At 47.8% G+C, this 23,224-nt stretch overlaps 1 protein-coding gene across 2 annotated transcripts in view; it reads right to left on the bottom strand.

Moving 5' to 3' along the window:
- EFCAB6 (EF-hand calcium binding domain 6) overlaps positions 1-9,970 on the bottom strand; it is a 225,564-nt gene extending 215,594 nt beyond the window's left edge. For both annotated transcript variants that reach the window (XM_081061342.1, XM_081061341.1), the window contains exons 1-3: positions 9,852-9,970; positions 8,391-8,523; positions 3,047-3,144 (exon numbers count right to left, since the gene is read on the bottom strand). The gene's annotated coding sequence lies outside the window, so the exon portion shown is untranslated. The remainder of the gene's footprint in view (positions 1-3,046; positions 3,145-8,390; positions 8,524-9,851) is intronic.
- Positions 9,971-23,224: the final 13,254 nt, after the last annotated feature.

The raw sequence follows: 23,224 nt of genomic DNA, 5'->3' as shown, positions 1-23,224 counted from the left end.
TGCGCCTTATACATGGGTAGTACTAAGTCCATACACACATAAATGTTTTTAATTCTTTTATTTATGCTTATGAGTTAAAAGTGTAACTCTAGAAATCAATAATGATATCTCTATGCAAAATAACCTGGAATACAATAATCGATTTTGTTGAACTTAGGATGAACTTGCAATGGTGAAGAGTTGTTGGTCTTCTATGAGGTGTAAATAGCGTAAATTTGTTACCTGTACATAAGATTTCTTGTACCTGGTATCTGGTTCTTATGTTTTGTAATTATTTGTTACATAAAATTTCTTGTACCATAATACATTAAAAAATAAATGCTAAAGTTCTTTTATAATACAAAAATCACGTACCTAAATGTAAACGAATAAAAATTTGAATTAAAAAGTAAAGATTTTTTTCCCCTGCAATTTTAGGCTAGAATCTTGGGGGTGCATTATACACAGCAAAATACGGTAATCCTAGGCTTGTTGCCCAGTTGCGCCAGGAGTGTGCACGTGTGAGTGATTTGTGTGCATTCTCATATAAACACACAGTTAACTATGAAGTTCACATATATTGATAGAGTAATAAGAAAATCTGTCAGTCCTCAAGAATGGATACCTTGCATTTGCAAAACAGTCTAACGATTCTGCAACCTACTCAAAAGAACACATGGAAAATTAAATAGCACGAGTAAATAGCTAATCAAATATTGGGGTCTGGGGTTCATGCTGGAAGCCCAGTCCTGCGTCCCCTACCCCAGCCTCATATTCCCTAAATATCTCAGAACTGTCTTACAATCCTAGTCTACCGTTCCAAACATAGAAATTAGAAAAATGCAAGTTGATTTACAAATATATTCCAAATGATAGGGTATCATAAAACACAATGTAGCCAGTCATCTGAATTCAATTTAGTAGAAAAATCCATGTTTATAAGCTGACCTTTATGTGGCACTCGGCTTATAAACACGGCAGCCTCACGCGGCTGACCACAGCTTTCCTCCACCAAGGAGGAAAGCTCTCCCTGCCTCAGGCTCTCCTCAAATCCCCACACAGGCTGTCACTTCCTCCCAAACCTCATTTTAATAAACCTTCCCTTGTAGCATAAATTTCAAGTCTATCCACACACAAGACACACACACACACTCTGAAATCAAACTCAAAATATAACACAAACCTCTCAAAGTTTATATACTTTAATGGAATCACATCTCACTATTATAAATGATAAACTAGAAAGACTGTCAAAACAAAACGTGTTTAGGGCAATGCTATGAGAAAAGGCACACTGGGGTAAACATGACTGTAATACTATAAAAACCTATTTGCACAGGTGGACAGGGTCTAGAAGATGTCACAAAAATAGCTACGTTGGGATGATGGAAACACTGACTTTTTTGATTTTAAACTTTGAGAAGCATAGCACAGCGCGCGAGCTATAACATGCTGACCAGGCAGCACATAACTGGCTCCTACCCGCCTCTCCCTTCCCATCTTGTCACTCTCCCCACCTTGCTCCCATGGCTCCCTCTGCCTGGATGCTTCCCCCGCCCCTCACCTGGCTAACTTCCCCCCTTCAGCTCCAGGAGTGATGGTCACCTCCTTAGAGAGGGCTCCCTGATCACCCTGCCCACACCCTCCTTGCAGAGGCTCTCATCACAGCCCGCCCCTCCCCTGCACTGCATTTACCACAACCAGTTACCACACTTTTAGTTGGGAAATTAGAAACTGGATTGTAGGCCCATGAAATGAAAGTGTTTTCACACTCCTGTACGCGCGGCCCAAGAGTGCCCAGCACATAACTAGCGCTCCAAAAGTATTTATCAAATGAATGAAGGATTTGCACAGCCGTCTTTCAACAGCACTCCCCTCCCCCCATGCACACGCACACGTGCACACACAGCCTTCACTCCTGGATCTTGTTTAGGATCAGTGATAATCCTAACCATCCAGGGCAGAAGTTTCAGCATCATCCATGATTTGTCGCTCTTATCCCCTATACTGAGAACTAGTGACTCGTGTCAGGAAGGGTTCCTTAATCAACACCCCGACCCCTCAGATAGTCCTGTGGCCGTCCTCCCTGTCAGACCACTGACTGATTCATGAGAGCAGGGACCACATCTGATTATGGTGGTCCATAAAACTAACGAATGCTGAGTTTAACTGAACTGAGTCCTGTGGTTTTGTGATCATGGTATCAGCCCAATGCCTTGCTGCCCCAGAATATGGCTCCTAGAGAAAAAGCTTATATTGTTTTGTCTGCAATGGGCTTTCTCTAGCACGGCCACAAAAGTCTAATTTTAGAAAGTGTCTCAGAATTTCACTCTCACCTCATGAACATTTTCAGATTCACCACCACCCCTAATGTGATGACAGATATGGCAACAGACAACGGGAAAACAGGTTGTGTCAGAAAAACTGACGACACGTCGGCTGTCAAACAGTTGTTCCCATCTCAAATACTGTTTGACTGGCGGCCTTTTGAGAGGGACGAGCTGCAAGCCATTGGGCTCTGCTCGCCCCTGTGAGCAGACAAGGAGCCTGCCACACATCCTGTTCAGAGGGCAGCCACCAGGCCCCGGCAAGGCCTCCAAGCTGGGAAAGGAGAGCCGGGAAGGTTCCCTGTGGGTAAGGGAAAGCTTTGCTGCGGCCGCCCCCTACAGCAGGAGCTGCACAACGCAGCCATGAGAACACGTGCCAGGGCTGACCCAGGTTCTCAGCTCCCGGCTCCAGGGCCGGCAAGGACCGCCCGCTGGCTGGAACGTGCTGAGTACCAAATGAAGGACATCCAGCTTTAGAATGAAGAAACCGATGCTTGCGGACGTCATGGACATGTAAGTTCCTAGACAATTGTGGCACACAACTCAGCATTCAGTATGTGCTGGTGGTGGAAATGACTGACACCAAGAGACACAAGTGGTAACAGAGTCTCTATCAGCGTTTAGAGCACCTTCCTCTTGAGGCCTTCCACCCGCATGACACACGAGCAGACGCCGAGAACGTGACGCCACCTTCTGCCCCGTCGGCAGACACAGGCATTCGGGAAAGAGAAGCATCTCACCTGGCCTTGGAACTGCCTAATTTGGTGCTGTTGCCATTTGTTGGGGTGCTATTTTGTTTCATTTCCTTCAAGATAAACGATTTCTGAATTTGCATATTCTGAAAAATAAGAGAGCAATGGGGTTAGCACAGATTGGCAGACAGATTTCTTTATTTAGCTTATCAAGCCACAGGAACGGAGACTTTGGGCCTAAGATAAGCAAGTGGTTTTACCAGCTACTGAACTGTGTCCAAAACCTCAGGCTGGTCCTCTGCATGAAATTCCCACTAAATTTTAGGTTTCCCAGGTAATTTATGTCAACACTATATGAGCACCAGTCCTCTTCCCATTTCTATCACACACACACACCACACACATGCACACAGCACCACACACGTGCACACACATCACATATGTACACAGCACCACACACCACACACACGCACACGCACACACACACTCCTACTGCGGGCCCCTCTATTTTCTTCACATCAGCCCGAATAATCACTTGTAAATGCTGATCTCCTCATGTTACTTCCTTGCTTTACAAATTCCAGTTGCTTCCTATTGCCCTTAGAATAAAGACCACAGTCCTGCACTGCGTCACAAGGCCCTGCGGGCCGGGCCCACGACTCCTTCCCCGGCTTCTCCAGGCCTCACCACATGGTCCTTGGTAATCCCTCGGGGCAGCTTTCCCACACGCTGCAGCCCTCTGCCTACACCACTCGTCATCCTCTGCACTCTGCCTAATGAATTCCAACCTGTCCCAAAGGTCAGCGGTTCTCAAACTTGCGTGTCCATCAGAATCAGCTGCAGGGCTTGCTGGACACCAGCTGCTGGGCCCTAGCTCCCTGTCCTGACTCTAGAACTGGATCCTGGGTGGGGGTAGGGCCGAGAAAGTGCCTTGCTGACAAGTTCCCAGGTGGGGCTGATGCCGAGAACCACAGCCACAGATCTCACGTCTCGTCCTCAGGGAGCCTTCCCCGACACCCCGTCTCGAGGTGGGCCCCCATAACACACTTCCACAAGGCCCTCTGTTGTCCCTCATAGCCCTCAGCCCAGTTTGTAACAACGTATCCATGTGTGGGAGTGCTCAGTTAGTGCTGTCCCCTGCCTCCCCAGACCCTAGGCCAGGGACTAGTTCAGAGGTGTTCAAGCTTACTGCGTGAAATGGATTTGCCACCCTTCCTGAACCTTGTCAGTTAGGGCAGAAACCCCTGCCTTTGCGCCCCCTCTCTTTCTACACCGTCAGCAGTACTGTCAATTTCACTTGGAGAGACTGCCTCTTAGAACCATTCCTTCTCCTCTCTATCCTACATGTCACTGCCCCTGTTCATCCTCACGCGGCTGAATTAAGGAACAGCCCCTTAAATCGCTTCCAGGTCCAACTTCTCTCTCTACTCCATCCTCTGTTGCCAGGATTAATCTTTCTAAAGCACAGATACAGTTCTGCTACTTCCTGGCTTAAAAACAGGCAATGCAAATCTACACGTGTTAAAATTTCACAGAACTACGCAGGCACCAAGAGAAAAACACGAGTGCATGTCAGAAGTGGTTGACAGCAGAAAGTCTGTAGTTTAGTTACTAGCACTGTACAAGGGCAAGACCCTGGTTTTGATCACTGTCCTACGGTTATTCTGTAAGATGTTATCACTGGGAGTGAGCTGGCGACACACAGGAACCCTCCGTACTGATTCTGCACTGTTTGGTGACTCTGAATAGTTTCCACGTTTAAAATACAGCCATGAAATACTTCTACAGGGCATAAGATCATTCACATCTTTAATCACCTGGCCCCAGGCATCTCTTCCAGATATTAGATAGCTCCACGCAGGCTGCATTTTTACCCAGTACTCCCAACAGACAATGCAGTTCCTCACCTCTGCATTTTGGTTCATGCTTTTGCTAGAATCTCCTTCCCCCTTTTCCACACTTGAATTCCTCTTTCAAGATTGAGGGGATAGCCCCTCCTTCATAAGGCCTTCCTATCCTCCTTAAATAAACCACACCTTTCCAAAGAACTCGGCCTTAAAGCTTTGTTTTGCCCATTGTTTAATAAAGAAAAGGACCAAATAGTCAAAGGTGTGGTTCCATTAATTCCATTACTTTGCTGTGGGGCAGCGGCAGAACAAAAAGTATAAAGTCAAAGTATTAATACCTCCCAGACCATCCCCTTAGTTCTACCTCTCGTTTCACTGTGATTCTCTGCTTCCAGACTTTTCTGTTGGCTGTTCATCGTGGCCCCTGCTAGTCAGGATACCCCTCCAGGGCAGAGGCCAACAGCACGCATCTTTCTATGCTCGGCACCCACCACACAGCCTGGCGTGCAGTAAGTACCCTATACACCTCTGCTCTGGGTGGACCACAGTTATCAATACCTAAACCTGTGACGACGGGAAGCTGGGGCTAAATATTCCCTTGTTTTGAAAGCGAAACCGTGTTCCTAATATGAGCAAGACACGGTGCCAAGTTCTGAAGGTCGGTCCTAGCTTTTCATCATCCTCGGTGTACCTTCTCTAAATTAAGAGAATCCCACGATGAGAATGAACATGATGACTTCAGAACTTGGTAAAGTAGCAATTAGCAAGGATTATCCAAACCGAGGACCCACAGACCAGCACCAGGTCACAGACCGTCAAATACACTTCTTCACCATGGGCAGAAACACAATTAGAAGGCTATTTCACTGACATATTTATTCGCCAGAGAAGTATTGATGTCCAGTTTGTTAACAGACGCTATTTATATCAGAATCATAACAAAAGTGCCATCCATCTGCCTTGGCATCCAGAGAAAACATAATTCAACACAAGAGTAAAAAATGTGCATAGCCAAACAGAAATGGCATCAGAAGCAAAAACCGTTGGAACTGGTATTATGGCAGGGGGCGGGGGTAGGAGGGGGAGGGAGATTATCACTTGACTACATTGGAAAAAGTTGCAGGCAACACAAAAGATTTTGGCAGTTAAATCCAAATACTTGAGAAAAATTTTCTCCTTGTCTATTCTGATATCAAATGGCGTTCTGTTATATTTTCGGACACGTACCCTACCCAATTCCCTTTTTAGCCTTCCGTACACAATCTCGGTCACCTACTGGGCATCTACAGTGAGAAAAATAGAGGGTTTGGAGTCAAAAAGACACGGAGTCAGACTGGTTCCACTACCTTCTGTGCAAACCTGCAAGTTGAGTAACCTCCTCCTGATCCAGTTGGGTCATTTGCAAACGGGAAATAATCTTTCTCTTAAAAGCAAGTACTCTTAGCCTGGCATAGGGACGGGATCCACGCGTGCACTTCTGTAGACCTTTAAACTCTGAGATTAAATGCAAAATGTGTGAGAGATGATTGGTCTAGAGCAGGGGTGTCCAAACTGCGGCCCGTGGGCCAACTGCGGCCTGCAATCCATTGTTAATTGGCCCGCAGCAAATTCCAAAAATATAATTAGTTTACTTAAATAAACCAGGTGAGGCAATACGTATTTCACCTTGAGTGAGTGGCCCGGCTGTGTGTGTATTTTACCGCATATGGCCCTTGGTGAAAAATGTTGAAAAAAGTTTGGACACCCCTGGTCTAGAGAGAGGAAACACTGCTTTCATCAGCTTCTCAAGCGCCAAGTGACCCAAAGGTTAAGTGCCATACCCTAAAAGCCACGGAAAGATCCCAGATAATATGTCTAGATAGCTGGGCACACAGTAGGCTATTCACTATTTGGTAGCTGTTACTAATTTTAAGTTCTGGGAAGGCACAGAAAGATAAATCAGACAGAGCCCAGGGCAGAGGGCAGGTAGACAGTTACAGTGTAAGGTGCTGAGTGTTGTCTCAGCGTTTTACCGGACAACAAATGAGAGCAAACCAAAATCAATCCAGAAAAAAATGCAGCAGGACAAAGTAACAAGGCAGAGGCACTGGGTGATCAGGACAGAGTTGTGACCACCACTGCGGGGTCCTCAATGCCCACACAGGACATGGCAGTGGGCAGGTGCGCAGTGACCAACTGGTAAGTAAATCAGTAAACAAGTGAATGGAACCGACCCAGGGGACAGGGTCACACCATTACAAACTCCCAGGGGAAGAACAAAAGTCAGAAGGTGTTGAAAACTATTACTACTCAAAATTGTTCATTTCAAAAATTTCATACCAATGCAACAGTCTACATTCTCTCCCTCAACAGCGAGGACATTGCGTCTACGCCATTGTCACTGGGTATGAACCAGGCCCTTCCCGCGCTCTGTGGTGAACCCCAGGAGAAATGCCTTTCACATGCAGGTGCTAGAAGAGTTGTATTTTTTTCCAGAGGAATTCGAATGTCTTCTTTGCCCTGGCAAAATAAATTAAATTCCCTTCCATTTCTTTTTTTCTTTAATTTTTCTTTTTCCTTGAGTGCAAGGAGCTCACAGCTACCTTGGCAGCCCAACTGCACAAAACCATGATGAATAACCTGAGTATTCTCTTTCCTCCTGACGTGCCTTTCCTATTCGATCCGTCTTTATTATGATCCTGATTTACAGGTTTCTATTTGACCACATTGTACTTATGCTTGTAGTCATCTCAAAGGCTTAGTGGGACATCCGGAGCACACACATATCTGAGAGTGCTGGAGATCTAGTCAAGAGCAGAGGTGCTATTGTAAGGCAGTCCTGGAGGGGAAGCCACACCGACCACTTATCTGCCTTGCAGCCCCTTAACGGCTCTGCATTTCTGTTGCCTCATCTATAAAAGCGGAAGAGTGTCTGCTGTACTTTTCGGTAAGCAGAGGACTAAATTTAAAAAATGTCTGTGAGGCCCTAAACTGTGCCTGGAACATAGTAAGTGCTCAGTAAGTATTAACCAGGAGTAGCTGGGGCACTAGCAGTAGCAGAAATAGTGAAACTGCAGACAAACGGATGGAGAGCAAAAACAACAATGTGATCTGAAACAAAGTAAACAGAATAGCAGTCAAAGATCAAAACTAAGAGGAAAAAGTGGAAAACAAAGCTCTTTCGTACTGGAAGGGTATTACATTTATGTTGTCTCTCTTCACAGAGTTTTCTCAAATATATTCCTTCCCTTGACATCTGCTCTTCTAAATGGTGTGGGTATGTTGGATAGCATTGTGTTGAAATCAATATTTAAATATTATAAGAATCCAATCTATATAATTGTGCAAGCATAGATTTAGGGTATTATTAGATAAATATACTTTGCAAAGGTAAGTTCACTGTGGTACGTAAAGGAAGAAAGTGATTGTTAGCTTCTTGTGTCACTCAGTTTCTGCTCCAGACTATACAGTTTATTTTTCCATCCTGACAGGGGAAGGAATCATCCAAGAAAGCCTTCAGTGACTCTCACCTCTACTAACCTTAAATATTCATTATCGATACGCACCTGTAAAGAAGCTTTATTAAAGCAACTGCCTGCTCTGAGCAGGCACCCGACTCTGGACCATCCTTCTGGAGTTGATGCTGTCTCCACGTGTTAGTCAGCTGTGGGAGTCACAGTGTGGGCAAGAGGTGGATGGCTGGAATAGAACAGGAAACAGGCAGATAAAATTTAAAGTCTCAGGTAAGCATTGCTTGACAAATATTTACGAGCACCTACTGTGAGCCAAGCACCACACTGCGGAGGGAGGGAAGGGGAAAGTGCAGATAACTAAAATAAAATCCTTGCCCTCATCAAGTTTGCAGTAAGGTTGAGTGGGAGGCAAGTACAGTAGTACCTCGGTTTTCAAACGTCTCTGTTGACAAACATTTTGGTGTCCGAATGCCGTAAATTTTATGGATCTATGGTATCATTAGATAGAAAAATTCATGCTACATCGGGGTTGATTTTAAAGGTCTGGAATGGATTAATCCCTTTTGCATTACTTGCTATGGGGAAACCGTGCCTCGGTTTTTTAACGTTTCAGAACTCAAACGGTCTTCCGGAATGGATTAAGTTCGAAAACCGAGGTACCACTATGTGTTCACAGATCCTCAAAGGGCCTGTGCCTGATTCATTTTTGAATCCCCAGAATTTAGCCACGTAAATGCTTGTTGGATTGAAGACAATGAATAAAAGGAAGAAACGAAGGAACTACAGTAGGTGAAAGTCTAAATAAACATTCTTACAGCATTTCTGTAAAACCACCCAGTTAGGGGCACATGTACCTTAAGAAACATGATTAAACTACTCTTCTTCAAAGTGGAATGGCGATTTACCCATAGTCTTAAATAAGCTCTGTGCAACCGAACATTTCACAAACTTTCTGAGGGCGGCAGGGATAACCATGTGCGGTCTAAGAAGGATGTTCTGAAAAGACCGGAGACTCTGACCGGAGACAGGGGTGCTGAGCTTGAACTCTGGCGCTGCAGCTTCCCAGGTGTGTGGTTTTGAACAATCGCCTTCACACCACAGGGTTCAAGCCCTCGTCCACAAGGTGGAGCTAATAACGATATTGAAAAGATTATGGTGGGGACAAGTGAAGGAAGGGACATGAAACATTTTGTGAATCAGAGCGACTGAAAGCCTTCCCACGGGATCCTCGTAGAACCGGGGAGGAGGCCGTCACCACCTTCCACGTTGTTCCCAGTCCATCTTCCCCAAATACCCCGTCAGCTCCGCGGGAACAGAACCGTACAATGTCACCGCAGTGGCCCCAGAGCCCACAACGGTGCTTGGCTCAGGCAGGCGCTCCGCACACACGTGTTGAATGAAACGAAACGAATCACCAGCCCTATACGAGGGATGGAGAAGGGCAGCTCTGTGTCCCGGGGCTGCGGGACCTTCCGAGCGGCCCGCCCTCTCGGGCCCCGCTCCGCCCTTCAGCTCGCGCGCCCGCGGTCCCGGCGCCAAGGCCCCGCCCCTTACCCGTGCCCCGTTGGGATTCTCCGCCTCGTGAGGCCACACCTGCACGCGGGAACCCAGGCCGCTGGGCCGCGGAGGCCCAGCTCACTCGGCGCCTCTGGGACGCTGTTGCCCGAGCGACGACGACGCTCGCTGATTGGAGAATGTGTGTCCTTACTGGGTAAGAAGCCGAGCTTCTATTGGCCAAGTCAACCAAGAACTTGTGCAAGAGGAGGGGCGTGGCCAAGCCTGGTGGCACCGCCCCTTCGGAGGGAAGCTCCGCCCTTCGGAGGGAAGCTCCGCCCTTCGGAGGGAAGCTCCGCCCTTCGGAGGGAAGCTCCGCCCTTCGGAGGGAAGCTCCGCCCTTCGGAGGGAAGCTCCGCCCTTCGGAGGGAAGCTCCGCCCTTCGGAGGGAAACTCGGCCCCTGCGGAGGGAAGCTCCGCCCCGGCGGAGGGAACTTCCACCGGAAGTTTTGTCCCAGGGACGCGGGAATCGGCCCTGATGAAGTGTGTCATAGAAGCGGGTGTCTGTCGTGTGACCTTCGCGCGAGCTGGAGGTGGGCTGGGGAAGCCGGCCGTCTCGTGAGAAGCAGACGTCCCCACTCGGGGCGGGTGTCTGGAGGGAGGGACGAGTGTATCGAAAGCCCCAGCCGCGTGCGACGCCCGCCCGAAACGGGGGCACTTTGGGCGACTGTGCTTGTCGCGCTGCCAGCGTGTCCTTGTGTCCTGCTGGCCTCCTGCAGGCGACTGGGAGCCCGTGGGGGTGGGACCAGCCTGCTCCGCCCGGAGCTGGGGCCTCGGCGGTGGCGCGTCCCCTGTCCCCTGTCCCCTGTCCCCTGTCCCCTGCCAGGCGCCCGGCGCAGCACGCGGTCGTGTCATCTGCGCGGCTCGGCACAGCAGCCCTGGGAGGCGGGCGCTGTGCTGCTTCCCGTCTTCCCGAGGCGCAGACACGGGGTTGTGACCACGCACACGCGTGTCCACGCACACGCAGCCCGGCCGAGGCAGGGCCAGAACTAGAACCCAGGCGGGTGACACCCCTGTCCCTGCTCGGGCCGCTCACCCGTGCGAGGAGGGCGTGACCCGGGGGCTCAGCCGCGCGGACGATCCCTCCGCACGGGGCTCCGGCCGCGCATCCATCACACGAGCTCGGAGCTGCGGAGATGGGGGCCCGGCGCTGTCCTCCTCCTCACCTACGGCGTCACTGCGCGTCGTGTCCCTGCTCAGACCCCCGCACCCAGGACCCCAGCGCCCTGAGCAAACGGCCTCAGAGCCCACTGAGGAACAAATCCACTGGGCCTGGAGCCCCTGTGCGTCTCACAGACACTTTGGCACCGTGTCTTCTTGTGCCGCGTCCAGTCCCTCCACGGGTGTCCCAGCTCCCACCCCCGTGTGCCCTCTCTCGGACTGCCCTGCGGAGGTCAGCCGCTCTCCCAGTGTGGCCTGCGAACCCCTGGGGGTCCCGACACCATTTCAGAGAGTCCATAATCGTCAAAACTGTTTTCATAGTTAATACTAAGGTGCTACTTGCCTTTTCACTCTTATTTTCTAAGGAGTGTACAGCAGGGTTTTCAGAAGCTGTGCGATGTGGAATAATTGCAACAGACTGAGTGCAAAAGAAGCGAGGAGAATGCAGCTGTTTTCTGTTAAGCACGTTACAGAGAGTGTCAAAAATATAAACTGCCTTTCTTTTCACTCGTTTTTATTTTGGAAAGTATTTTTCATAAAAATGTTAATGTGGAATGGGATTATTATTGTTATTTTGAATGAATTAGTAAATGAATGTTTAAAATTTTTATGTTTTACTTTCTAATATGGTAAATATTGATAGATAACACCCACAAACACAAAAGCTCTTTGGGACCTCTCGTGCGGGGCGGCCTGCGAGGTCTCTGCTCCCGCTCCCCACATAAGAACGCAGGACATGGTGAGGCCAAAAAGGAACACCCACGGAGCCATAGGTAGGAGAGTCACACCACTATAGTCTCGCTAGCGGCTGGGCTGGAGACACAGGAAGCAGGAGCCACACTGTTCGCAACCCTCACTGCACCGCTTGCAGGCTCAGCCACCATCTTCTTGCTAGCCCCCATTTTCTGCTAGCGTAGCCACAGCAGTTATATTAGTGGCCAATGGCTCACTGGTTACAGCTGACGGCCAACTAGCCACAGCTGATGGCCATCCAGTCACAGTTGATGGCCATTTACTACCTGAGCCAGCACCTTTCCACGTGAGGCCGAGAGCCTGGAAACTGCACTCCTGGCTTTGTCCCCACACTCCACCCCTACAGGGTCTCGCCTCACAAGCTATGTGACAAGCATCTTCTGCGAGGGGCCCTGTGCGAGGAGCCTGGAGGTGAATGCAATATCCTGGACATAACCAGGCTCTCTGGGCACAGTTAGGGTTTCTCAGGGCGCCACCAGTGCTTCTGGGCACAGCCAGACTTCCTAGGCTTCTTAGGGTACCACCAGTCTCCCTGGGGACAGCTAGGGCCTCTCAGGGCACTGCCACTCTCTCTCTGGGCCTCTCAGGGTACCGTGCTGGAACAACAGTGACTCACAGTCAAGGTACTTACATATTCTCGATGGCGACCGGTCAAGCCACAAAAGGAAACATCCGCCGGTTCCACTACATGGTGGTACGTTCTCAAACAGTCAAGTGGTCCATTAAATTAGGGATGGAAGGCAATTCCGCATAGTCCATAGTCATTCGCCAGGGCTGTCCTGGGGGTGAGGGAAGACTCTGACCTCACCCTCATCTCCCACGGAGGACTCAGCAAGCGTTTCCTCCTGGGACTACAAGTCCTGCATCCCGGCTGCCTCAGCAAGCACTTCCCAGCCCACAGGGCTGCAACAACCTCCGCTTTCTCCGGCCTCTGCTGGTTGGGGAACCATCCACGTCTTCCCACCCCTCCACGGGGATCGAGCTCTCCGGCAGCTGCTCCTCCTGGTCTTCCTGAGACTGAGTGTTCATACGCACAAACTGCTCCACGCCCTTCGGGGAGCTGTGGCTGGCACTGCATCCTGCTCACTGCACCATGTGTCACGCAGGGCAGCCTGTGGGGTCTCCGCTCCCCACATAAGAACGCAGGACATAGTGAGGCCAAAAAGGAACACCCACAGAGCCATAGATAGGGGAGTCATACCACTATAGTCTCGCTGGGGGCTGGGTTGGAGACACAGGAAGCAGGAGCCACACTATCCACAACCTGCCGTCCGCTTCTCTCTGCCAACCAACCTCACTTGCTAGCTGCAATCCGCCGTGCTAACTGCAATCTGCTCTTGCTAGCTCAGCCACCATCTTCCCGCCAGCCCCCATTTGCTGCTAGCGTAGCCACGGCAGATATATTAGTGGCCAATGGATCATGGTTACAGCTGATGGCCAACTAGCCACAGCTGATGGCCGTCCAATCACAGTTGATGGCCATTTACTACCCGAATGAGCACCTTTCCACGTGAGGCCGAGAGCCTGGAAACTGCACTCCTGGCTCTGTCCTCACAGCCATGTATGAGGGTTCCACTTTCTCTACATCCTCACCAACATTTATTTTCTGGTCTGGGGGTTTTATTATTATTACAGCCATCATAGTAGGGTGAAGTGCCATCTGATTGTGGCTTTGATTTGTATTTCCCTGATGACTAATGATTTCAGCATCTTTTCACGTGCCTCTTAGCCGTTTATATGTCTTCTTTGGAGAAAGGTCTATTCAAAGTCCTTTGCCCATTTTTAAATTAGGTTGCGTGTCTTTGTTGCGTTATGGGAGCCCTTTCTATATTCTGTATATCAAACTCTTATCAGCTATATGATTTGCAAATATTTCCTCTCATTCTGCGGGCTTTCTTTTCACTCTCTTGATAGTGTCTTTTAATATGCAGAAGTCTATCATATAATGAAGTTATTAAATTTAAAATAACTTTTTCTAACTGTGTTGCTAGTATATAGGAATACAATTGAGTTTGTATACTGACTTTCTTCATTAATTCTAATTAATAATAAGCTTGTTTTGTGTTTTCAACTTACACAACCTTGTGATCTGCAAATAATAGGTTTTATTTCTTCCTTTCTAATCCTTCTTTTTCAGATGTCTTTTTTGTTATATTGCATAATCTAGGATCTCCAGCTTGAGTGGTGAATAATGCTTGTCATCACAGACCACTTGGATTTCCAAGCCTTCAATATTTCACCAAGGAATGTGCTGTTCGCTTTGGGTTTTTGTTTGTGGGTACATGAGTTTAAGAAAGTTTCCTTCTAGTTCACTAATAATTTTTATTTTAAACAAGTGTTAAATTTTTTTCAAACTTTCTTCTACGTTTATTGAAATGACTCTATGGCTTTTGTCCTTTATTCCGGGAATGTGGTGAATTTTTAATGTTGAAACTACTTTGAATTCCTGGAATAACTTATGTTTATGTATCACTGGATTAAATTAGCAAATATTTTGTTTAGGATATTTGTCTATTTATGGGACACCCAAAATGCTACTGGACACTCATGACCACGCTCACTCATTCAGGTCCTTCTCACAGCTGCTTTTACACTACAATGGCAGCGCTGAGTAGTTGCAGCAGAGACTGCATGACCCACAGAGCTTAAAATGTTTACTATCTGGCCCTACACACACAAAAAAAAAGACTGCCCGTCTTTGGTCATTTTCATGGGAGAGATTTAACAGTACTTTCCTTTTTTTGTAATGTCCTTATCAGATTATTAAAGTTATACTGTCATCATAAATGAGTTGGGAAGTGCTTCCACTTTTTTCAGTTCTCTCAGAGTTTGTATGATATTTGTGTGTGGCGGGGGTGGTTCTTCTTGGGAAAATTCATAGGTGAAAGTATTTGGTCCTGTAGTTGTTTTCATGGGAGGTTTTTAATAATTGGTTCAAGTTCTATGTCAGTTACAGGACTACTCAGATTCTTCTATTTCTTTTTGTGTCCATTTTGGTAAGTTGTGTCTTCCAAAGAATTCGTCCTCTTCATTTTCATTAGGAAACTTATTGGCATAACATTGTTTATCGTGTCTTCTTAGTACAGCATCTGTTGGATCTTGGGTCACCAACCATCCTTTTTGCCTGGGAACAGAGGGGTTCCCTGGAACATGAGTTCCAGGAAAACTGGGACAGTTGGTCACCCTAGTTGGATCCATAGTGATGTCTCATCTTTCTTTCCTGTTAGTGATTTATCCATTTTATTAGCCTTTTCAAGTAAAGCTCACTATTCATTTTCATGTCATTGATTTCATGCTCTTATTTCCTTTCTTCTTTCTTTTGGATGTAATTTGTTATCCTTTTTCTACCCTCATGGTATGAATAGTTAGCTCATTGGTTTTCAGACTTTTTTCTGTTCTAAGACATGTGTTTAACGCTATAAATCTCCCTCTAGGCGTGGTTATAGCTGCGTCGTCCAAGTGCTGATATGAGAGATTTTTATTAGCATTCACTTCAAAATCTTGTTTGAATTTCCATGGTGATGTCTTTTTTGACACATGGGGGGATAGAACTATATTAATATCCAAACATTTGGGCATTTTCTAGCTATATCTTTGTTACTGATTTGAACTTAATTCCACTGTGGTCAGAGCATACAAGTAAAATTTCATTTCGTTGAAATTTTTTAAGACTTACTTTATGGCTCACCATATGGTCAATTTTGGTAAATGTTCTAATGTGCACATGAAAATAATGTGTATTTTGCAGTTGTTTAGTGAAGTTGTTGGGTTTTTTAATTAGGTCAAGTTTGTTAATTGTGTTGTTGGAATTTTCCACTTATCTGCTAATTTTTGTTGTTGCTTTTTGTTCTTTCAGTTTCTGAGAGAGATGACACTACAAATTGTATTTAGTGTGGGTCTGCTGGCAGTGAATTAATTGTTTTTATTTATCTGAAAACGTGTTTATACCTTCATTTTAAACGACATTTTTCCTGAGTATGGAACTCCCGGTTTGCCGTTATTTTTGTTCAATATCTTAAAGATGCCATTTAGTTATATTCTAGTTTCCATCATTTCTGTTGCCAAGTCTGCTGTCTGTGTAATTGTCCTTTGGAAAGTAATGTGTCTTTCTTTGCTCTGGAAATTTTTAAGATATACCTAAATGTGGTTTTCTTTGTCTTTATCCTGCTTGGGTTTTGTGGCATATCTTGCATCTGTGGCTTAATGTATTTCATCAGTTTTGGAAAATTCTCAGCCTGTGTCTCCCCAGATATCGCTTTGCCCATTTTCTCTTCTCCTTCTTCTGTACCTATGAACCACAAGTACATTAGGACAACAGCTTTAAAAAATACATTCTGTGGCTATTTGTAATCTCCAGGATTACCTCATTGTATTATACTTTAGAAAACCTATTTTAAATAACATGTAACACATCCAACACCAAAAAAATGTAATGACAGGTACATGTTCCCAATTACATCAGGTGTCCTCTTGTTCAAAACCAGAAATGGTTGGGATAATTTGTTATTCAGAATAAAGTAACTTAGACAACACACTGCTACATGAGAGTCTTTGCAAAGATTCTTTGTTTTGAGTAACACTTTTTTTTCCGAGGGAAAATTGCATGTGAAAAACCCTAATAGTTGGCTGTGTGAGCAAACATGGGACTTAACAAATGTCTTTTGAACCGATTTGAACTCAACAGTGAAGTACTTAAGTGGCATATGATTGGGTCAACAAAGCCCAGAATTGGGAAACTAAAAATCCATGCAATTTCCTTGAACACAAGGATTTTTGCATATATTTAAGTGACTAATTCGATCAGTCTGTCATGAGGTTTTTTCGTTTTTCCTCTCCTTAAGACCATCTTTACTCCAAAGGGTTTCCTGTGCTCCTGGAAATTTCTCACTTCCATTTGAAGAGTTCACTTGGGTTTTTTTTACAAGAACATAAATTTGCCTCACTTGTGTATTGTCCTGATCAGCCTCTTAAGTCTATTAGATGAGGTTTGCCCTCTGTTCACACAGACCAGAGATCTGTGATGTGACCGTGGCCCCAAAGAGGAGTTTGTAGGAGGAGACCGTTCTCTTCTCGACCGTACGTTCCAAAGATGGTTCCCCTGAGATGCCCCGTAGTGGATCTACTTTCAACAGGGCTAAACCTACGACCTCATCCAAGGTAGCCTTCAGCATCATTGAAACCAGGAAAACTCTGCCCAAGAAACTGCGAACAGCCTCTACCACTCACACCCACTGCAGGAACCCGCTGCTCAGAACCCCTGACGATGACCTGGAGAAGCAAACCATGGGAAGTTGGGGAAAATATTTTTACCCTTCTGATATCCAACAGACAGTTCATCCCCTCAGTATTCAGGAAGAAGCTCCTGGACCATGGAGAGCTGTGTCCCACCCTCCAGGCTTTGAGTCCGTACAGGTACATGTTCCCTACGGTCTGTACACCTAGACTGGGCTCTGGGATCAAGCTTGTCGTTCTGTCACAGTAATCAACGGTGATGTTATAAATGGAAGCCACACCTTCATGTGAAGAAATAGACAACAGGAATTAAGTACTGTTTTCCAGCTTGCCTATTGAAAAAGACTGAAGGAAGGGCAAACACATGACAAACACCCATGTATCTAAATGGAAGTTGAGAATATCCCTGGAAATCTGCTCGCAGACATTTCTCTGAGTGCTGTCCTTTTGGTGGCCTCATAAAATGGAGATCAGACTCTCCTAAGCTGTCATTAGGAGAAAAAATTGTAAAATAAATGAGGTGTAAGTAGCTCTTTTTGGCAAAGCTACTGAGGTTATTTTTTTCTTTACTAAAATAGATGCTTTCTCTCTCAGTTACCTTGACAGATGACACAGCTGCTCGTTTTAGTTCAATCAGCCAGAAACTAAATTGCACATTTTAACACTGTCACTACAAATAATTGATTATCATTTGTAAACAGGGGCCATTTCCGTACCTATTTTAGGATCGCACATGGAGAGAGACTATACTCGGGAACTATGAATTGAGTGTAGCTAGCACCTTAGCACGTGTTCATTACCCTTTAGTGAGCTAATATGCTATGAAGCTCTTAATTTCCTCTAATAGTTACTGGTTGTCTCCTTTCATGGAAACAGGAATCAAAATCCCCTTATCTTGCTCCTGAATCAGATTCCATAATGTAGAATACTGCTATTTAGAATTTTAATGAATCCTGCCCTCTGAACAATATGTTGCAGCAATCTTAGGAGAATGGCCCCCTCTGTGGAATAGAGAAGCAGTTAGAAAATAACAATTTCATGTTTCATACACCTGGGCAACTAGCAAACCCCTGACAATCACAAGTAATTCTCTTTGCTAAGAGCCAGGATCTTGCAACAGCTTGTAATTAGCGCTGTTTAGCATTTAATTTGCCTTTAGTTAGATAACAAGCATTTATTGATTACCTGATAGAAATGGAGTGCTGTGCTAAGCACAGTGTGGGGACAGAGTGATGAATGAGACAGTCTCTACTTACAATCTACTTGGGGCTGAAAATGTATACTTGGGAAAGGAAACTTGAAAACAGTTACAAAATGTATGCGCAACTACACTACCCCAGGGAATTATTACTGTTTCAGAATTCAAGGCTCTAATACCTGGCACACTCCTTTTAAGGAGAAAGGTACTTGTTGTTACATCTTGTCTGAAATGAGGGATACCAGCCACTCATCCTCTGGGATGAGGAAGGTTCCAGCTTTCTCCTCCTGTAGAAAGCCCCAAGTGTGATAGGAACCCAGGACAGAGGTAGCCACAAACCTCTGAAAATCAATCTGTCAGCCATAACTGGCAACCCCCTACTATCATTGGTAAAAAATGGAAGTGGAAGCCTGGGTTACCTGCAGGATAGCAGCATTAGTGAGCTAAGATTAATTCCTGATGGCCTCATGGAGGTTGAGTTTTAAGGACAACTTGAGGTAGGTGGTGGACATGAATTGGCAGCACTTAGAAATGGGAGGGAAGACTTCCGGAGAGGGCAAAATAGTCCGCCCAAGTTGGGGAAGAGATCGTTAGGCATGCAGGGAGGGGCCGCAGGTGAGCAGTGTGGCTGGGCCAGAGAGGGCCTGTGTGGGAACAAGGCTTGTGCGTGCAGAGTCTGAGGCTGTTGAGATGACCAGGTGGGCTGAATTCAGTGGGAATGTTCTAGCCATTGACGCTTCACTGAAAGTGAGAGAAGCATGGGTCGCTGGGTCCCAGGTATGCTCCGAGAAGGACAGTAGCGGCCCCCTCCCCCGGCACTGGTGGGAGTGGGAGGGAGACGTTGGCATAGACCAGGGGTTCAAAGCCTAACTCAGCATCACCCGGGTTAAACTGGGGGAATGGCAATGCAGGCAGAGTGACAGCCTGAGTGGGACACAGAGGCCCAGCCAGTGCTTGTTGAACAGTGAGTTCAGCTCCAAGCTGCTGTGTTTGAGTAAAACGAAAACTTTCCGGAAATCGCATGTGCTATGGATTGTAACAGGGGAGACCTGAGAGACAGGACGACTGGGGAAAAAAGGTTTTTTGAGGATTTTTAAAGTTTTATTACTATTATTATTGGGGAATATTGGGAAACAGTATGTTTTCCAGGATGTCAAGTCGTTTTTCAATCTAATTGTGGAGGGCGCAGCTCACTGGCCCGTGTGGGACTCGAACTGGTGACTTTGGTGTTATGAGCACCGCGCTCTAACCAACTGAGCCACCTGGCTGCCCCAGGAATAAGGTTTTAACCAATTCACTCAGGTTTTGTGAGGACGCATAAGATAAGAGTGTCTTGCTGGCTCTGATGGGAGGCCTTCCTCCTGCAGAGACAGCCTTGCTCACTGGATTTTACGACTTCTGTCCCCAGCCAGTGCCCAGCACCACAGATATATGGAAAGGTGACAACTTTAATGAGGATAAAAGGAATTTTCTGGTTGATTTTTGTATTTTAGACACATCACCATTGCCTGGCTTTTAAAGAACACTTTTAATAGCACACAGACTCCTTCCGTCAGTGGTGAGGCGACAGGGTTAGAGCCTGAAGCTCAGATATCCGGTGCCAACTCACTTACAAGGATCCAAGTGTGAGAATCAAGTTGTCATTTGATGTGTAGATTTAGTAAAGGCACAGCTCGCCTTGGAGACAGTGGTGTGGGCCCAAGCTCTGTGACAGGCACTTCTGTGACTAATTCTCTTTGCCCTTGCTGGCAAAGTCTGTCACCGGCTCAAAATTCACCATCTCCCCGACTCATCAGCTCCTCTTGGGTTGAGTCAATAGACAGTTTGTCCACTTAAAAGTCACAGAATGCTTGAACTGGGTGGAATGTCTGGGCACCTGGTCTGAGACCTCTTCATTAGAGATTAAAAGGGGCACACACACCCCTATGGTCCCACCAATAGCAGCAGAGCTGGAGCCCAGCTCACTGTGGTGTATTGTGTCTTCCCGCCTGCGTGCCCTTCTCTGGCCCATACCCCATCTACAGCCCCGTTCACACCCTGTTTCTTACATCAAGCAGCCTCCATGCTGTCCTTGAAGTCTCCTTGCTTTGAACCTCCACGGTGCTGGCTCCCTGCACCAAGCCTGTCTCCCGTTTGTTGCACAGGTGAGCCACGTACACTGGGCCCAAGCAGCGTTCCATGGGAGATCCCAGGGATGCTCACTGAGCCATCAACCAGACACTTGAACCAGCAGAAAAGACCTTAGAGACCAAATACAGCAAAACATGCATCAGCTAGAGAGACTTGAGGCTGAGAGAGGGCAGGTCGCTTGCCCGGGTCACATAGCCAACCAGGACAAAACCAGGACTCTAGAACCCAGTGCTCAGATCCCCCACCACGCTCTGTCCATATGTAGTTGGGTAATAAATGAGAACAGAGTCCCCAGGGAACAGAACAGTGGGAAGCTAAATTGGAAGGGGACAGGTACCAAAATGGTCTGTCTCCTGGAGCCAGCACAGGGCTCCGCCAAGTGGATGCTCAGCGAACACCAAGTAAAGAGATGAAGGAGGGGCATGCCCAGCGAAGGATCTAGGATGTCCTCGTTGGCACCGTGTTTCTGGCCTTTGGGATGGAGGAGGAGTGGGCGAAGGAAAGTTCCTGGAAACATAGTCTATACCAGAGTTTCGCCTGGACGGGGGAAGCCAGTGACATGTCAGGAGGAGTTCCAGAGGACGGAAGAATATGACCAGGGCTGCAGGGCTGTGGGCAGCAAGGAGACTGAGGAAACAGGGACAGAGGCACGAAGCTCTGGGTCAGGGTGAGGAGGTAGGAGAGCAGCCGCTTCTTGTTCGGGAAAACACAGCCTCCACGGGCGGCACCAGGAGCGGCGCATAGGAGGTCCAGGGCGGGCAGTTTTCAGGAAACATGAAATCCACCCTCACAATGAAAGATGCCACTCACTCCGCAATTGTTAGGTGCTGACGATATGCCAAATTCCAACCTAGGAGAAGATTGACGCAGCTCGGCCGTGCTCTCAGGGTGTCAGTGTCTGCAGAGGAAGACGCCGACAGAGCAGTGAGGCAGGTGGGATGAGAAAGGAAAGCAGGGGAGCAGAGCTGGGATGGGCATCAGGGGGAGGCAGGGCTGGTCAGCACAGGAGAGGGAGGCCAGAGACAGGTGCAGCCCTGGGCTGGGGCAGGCGGCCTGCAGAAGTGGCCAGAGAGGACTGCCAGCAACGGGACGGCTGGCCCGGGAGGCGGCAAGCTTGTCAGACTGGATGTGTAGCTGTCAGGATGTCAGAGGGCACCCCTCGGCTGGGTAAGGCTGGACCATCTGGCCAAGGTGCCATCGCAGCCTGAAAAGACTGCTCTGAGGAAGAGGAGGGGCTGGGGCCAAACTCCACAGAACAGGATGGACAGCAGCAGTCACCCCGTTCAAAAAGGTGGGTAAACAGGTCCCACACTTGGGACCTTCCAAGACAGGGACTGCACGTCTCCATGTCTCCATCCGTATCTGCAGTCCTGTGGGGCGACATCACGGAACTGGGAACTATGAAGCTGTCAACTCTGACGTGGCCACCAGGCGGCGCTCGCCGACAGCGCTGGGGACAGACCCTCCAAGTGTGGGTTTTATTTGTGCTTTGCATCCCAATTTCGTCTTGTTGTTAGGACCATGCTGTGGAGCAAGGATGTAGCTTGTCTCCGCTGCGTAAATTATGACTCTGGATCCGAGAAATTGATTGACTTACCTGCTTGGGTGGGGGGGCCACCCATTCGGTGCTGGCAAGGCCCACCCTGGTCCTCTCAGATGAAGAAACGGGGTACGTGGAGGAAAACAAATGACGGGTTCCAAACAGCACAGTGTCAGAGCCAGGAAGACAGCCCGGATGCAGTCGTCGCCTGGTGAGGAGCTGTTTGGCAGTAAGACCTTATGCTGGTCCCCCAAATCCTTTTCAGGATTTTCCCGGTCTGTGAAGTCAGCTGGCCAGGCAACCGCTGACCCGTCATGCATGGATCCTGCCGTTCGGGAAGCCAGTGGTGGTGGTTGTGTAAAATTAAACTTGCCTAGACCTCTCTGCCCTCCTGGCCCTACTCAAACCCCACTGCACCCTGCCACCACCGCCCCCCATTGTTCCCTTCTCCTAACCCGCCTTACTAGCAGGCCCACAGCTCCTCCGGCCTTGAATTACTGTCTTAGGAACCACAGGTAACAGTCCCCACACACGCTGCCTGTGAACGCAGAGAACCAGACAGGTCCAAAGGAACCTCGGAGATGTTGTCACTCAGCCCCCACGCCCCACGTTGTGGACACTGACGCACACACCAGGGTAAAGGTCCCCTCAACAGGCAATCTGTTCACGCAGCTGCCAGGCGAACGTTCAAAAATGCAAACCGGGCAGCATTCCTCTGACTAAACCCTCCCGAGCTTTCCTTTTTATTAGTACAAACTCTCCTGACCTATAAGACCCTGTGAGCTGGTGCCCAGCCACCCCTCCACACACACACACACACACACACACACACACACACACACACACACACACTGCGTCCCTGCCACGCCAGCCTCCGTGGCTGCCCAGCACACTTCCTGCCCCCCATTCTGCCCTCTCCCCCAGGTGTCTCCAGCCTGGGCCCCTCACTTCCTTTAGTCTCCTGGTCCTTCAGGAAAACGCCGTCATTTACCGGGCCCCTCACTGTGCTCGAGCCAAACTCACTTCAGGTTTTGTGACGTTCTCTGCACAGCAGTGTGTCACGGGGCAGGCCCTCCTCTGCCTGGCTGCTGTACCCCATGTGCCTACAACAGTGCCTGACGCATAGTAGGTGCTTAAGCCCATTACACACGGCCAAGTATCGGCAACATTTGACAAATGAGCACGCGGACACACAACACTGCCGTCCTTGCCTCTTGCTTCACGGGTTTCACCTGGACTTTCTGATTTTAGATGGTTTGTACATGACGGGAGCAAGCCCTCTGGGATATTCCATAACCTAGTTGGGGTCTGGGTAATTCCACATACCAAAGTACATTCTGGAATTTCACCTCAGACCTG

Source organism: Rhinolophus hipposideros, assembly GCF_964194185.1.
Source record: "Rhinolophus hipposideros genome assembly, chromosome: 9".
In the NCBI taxonomy this organism is placed as follows: domain Eukaryota; kingdom Metazoa; phylum Chordata; class Mammalia; order Chiroptera; family Rhinolophidae; genus Rhinolophus; species Rhinolophus hipposideros.
The sequence above is the reverse complement of the archived record's forward strand: the minus strand, read 5'-3'. Positions and strand labels throughout refer to the sequence as shown.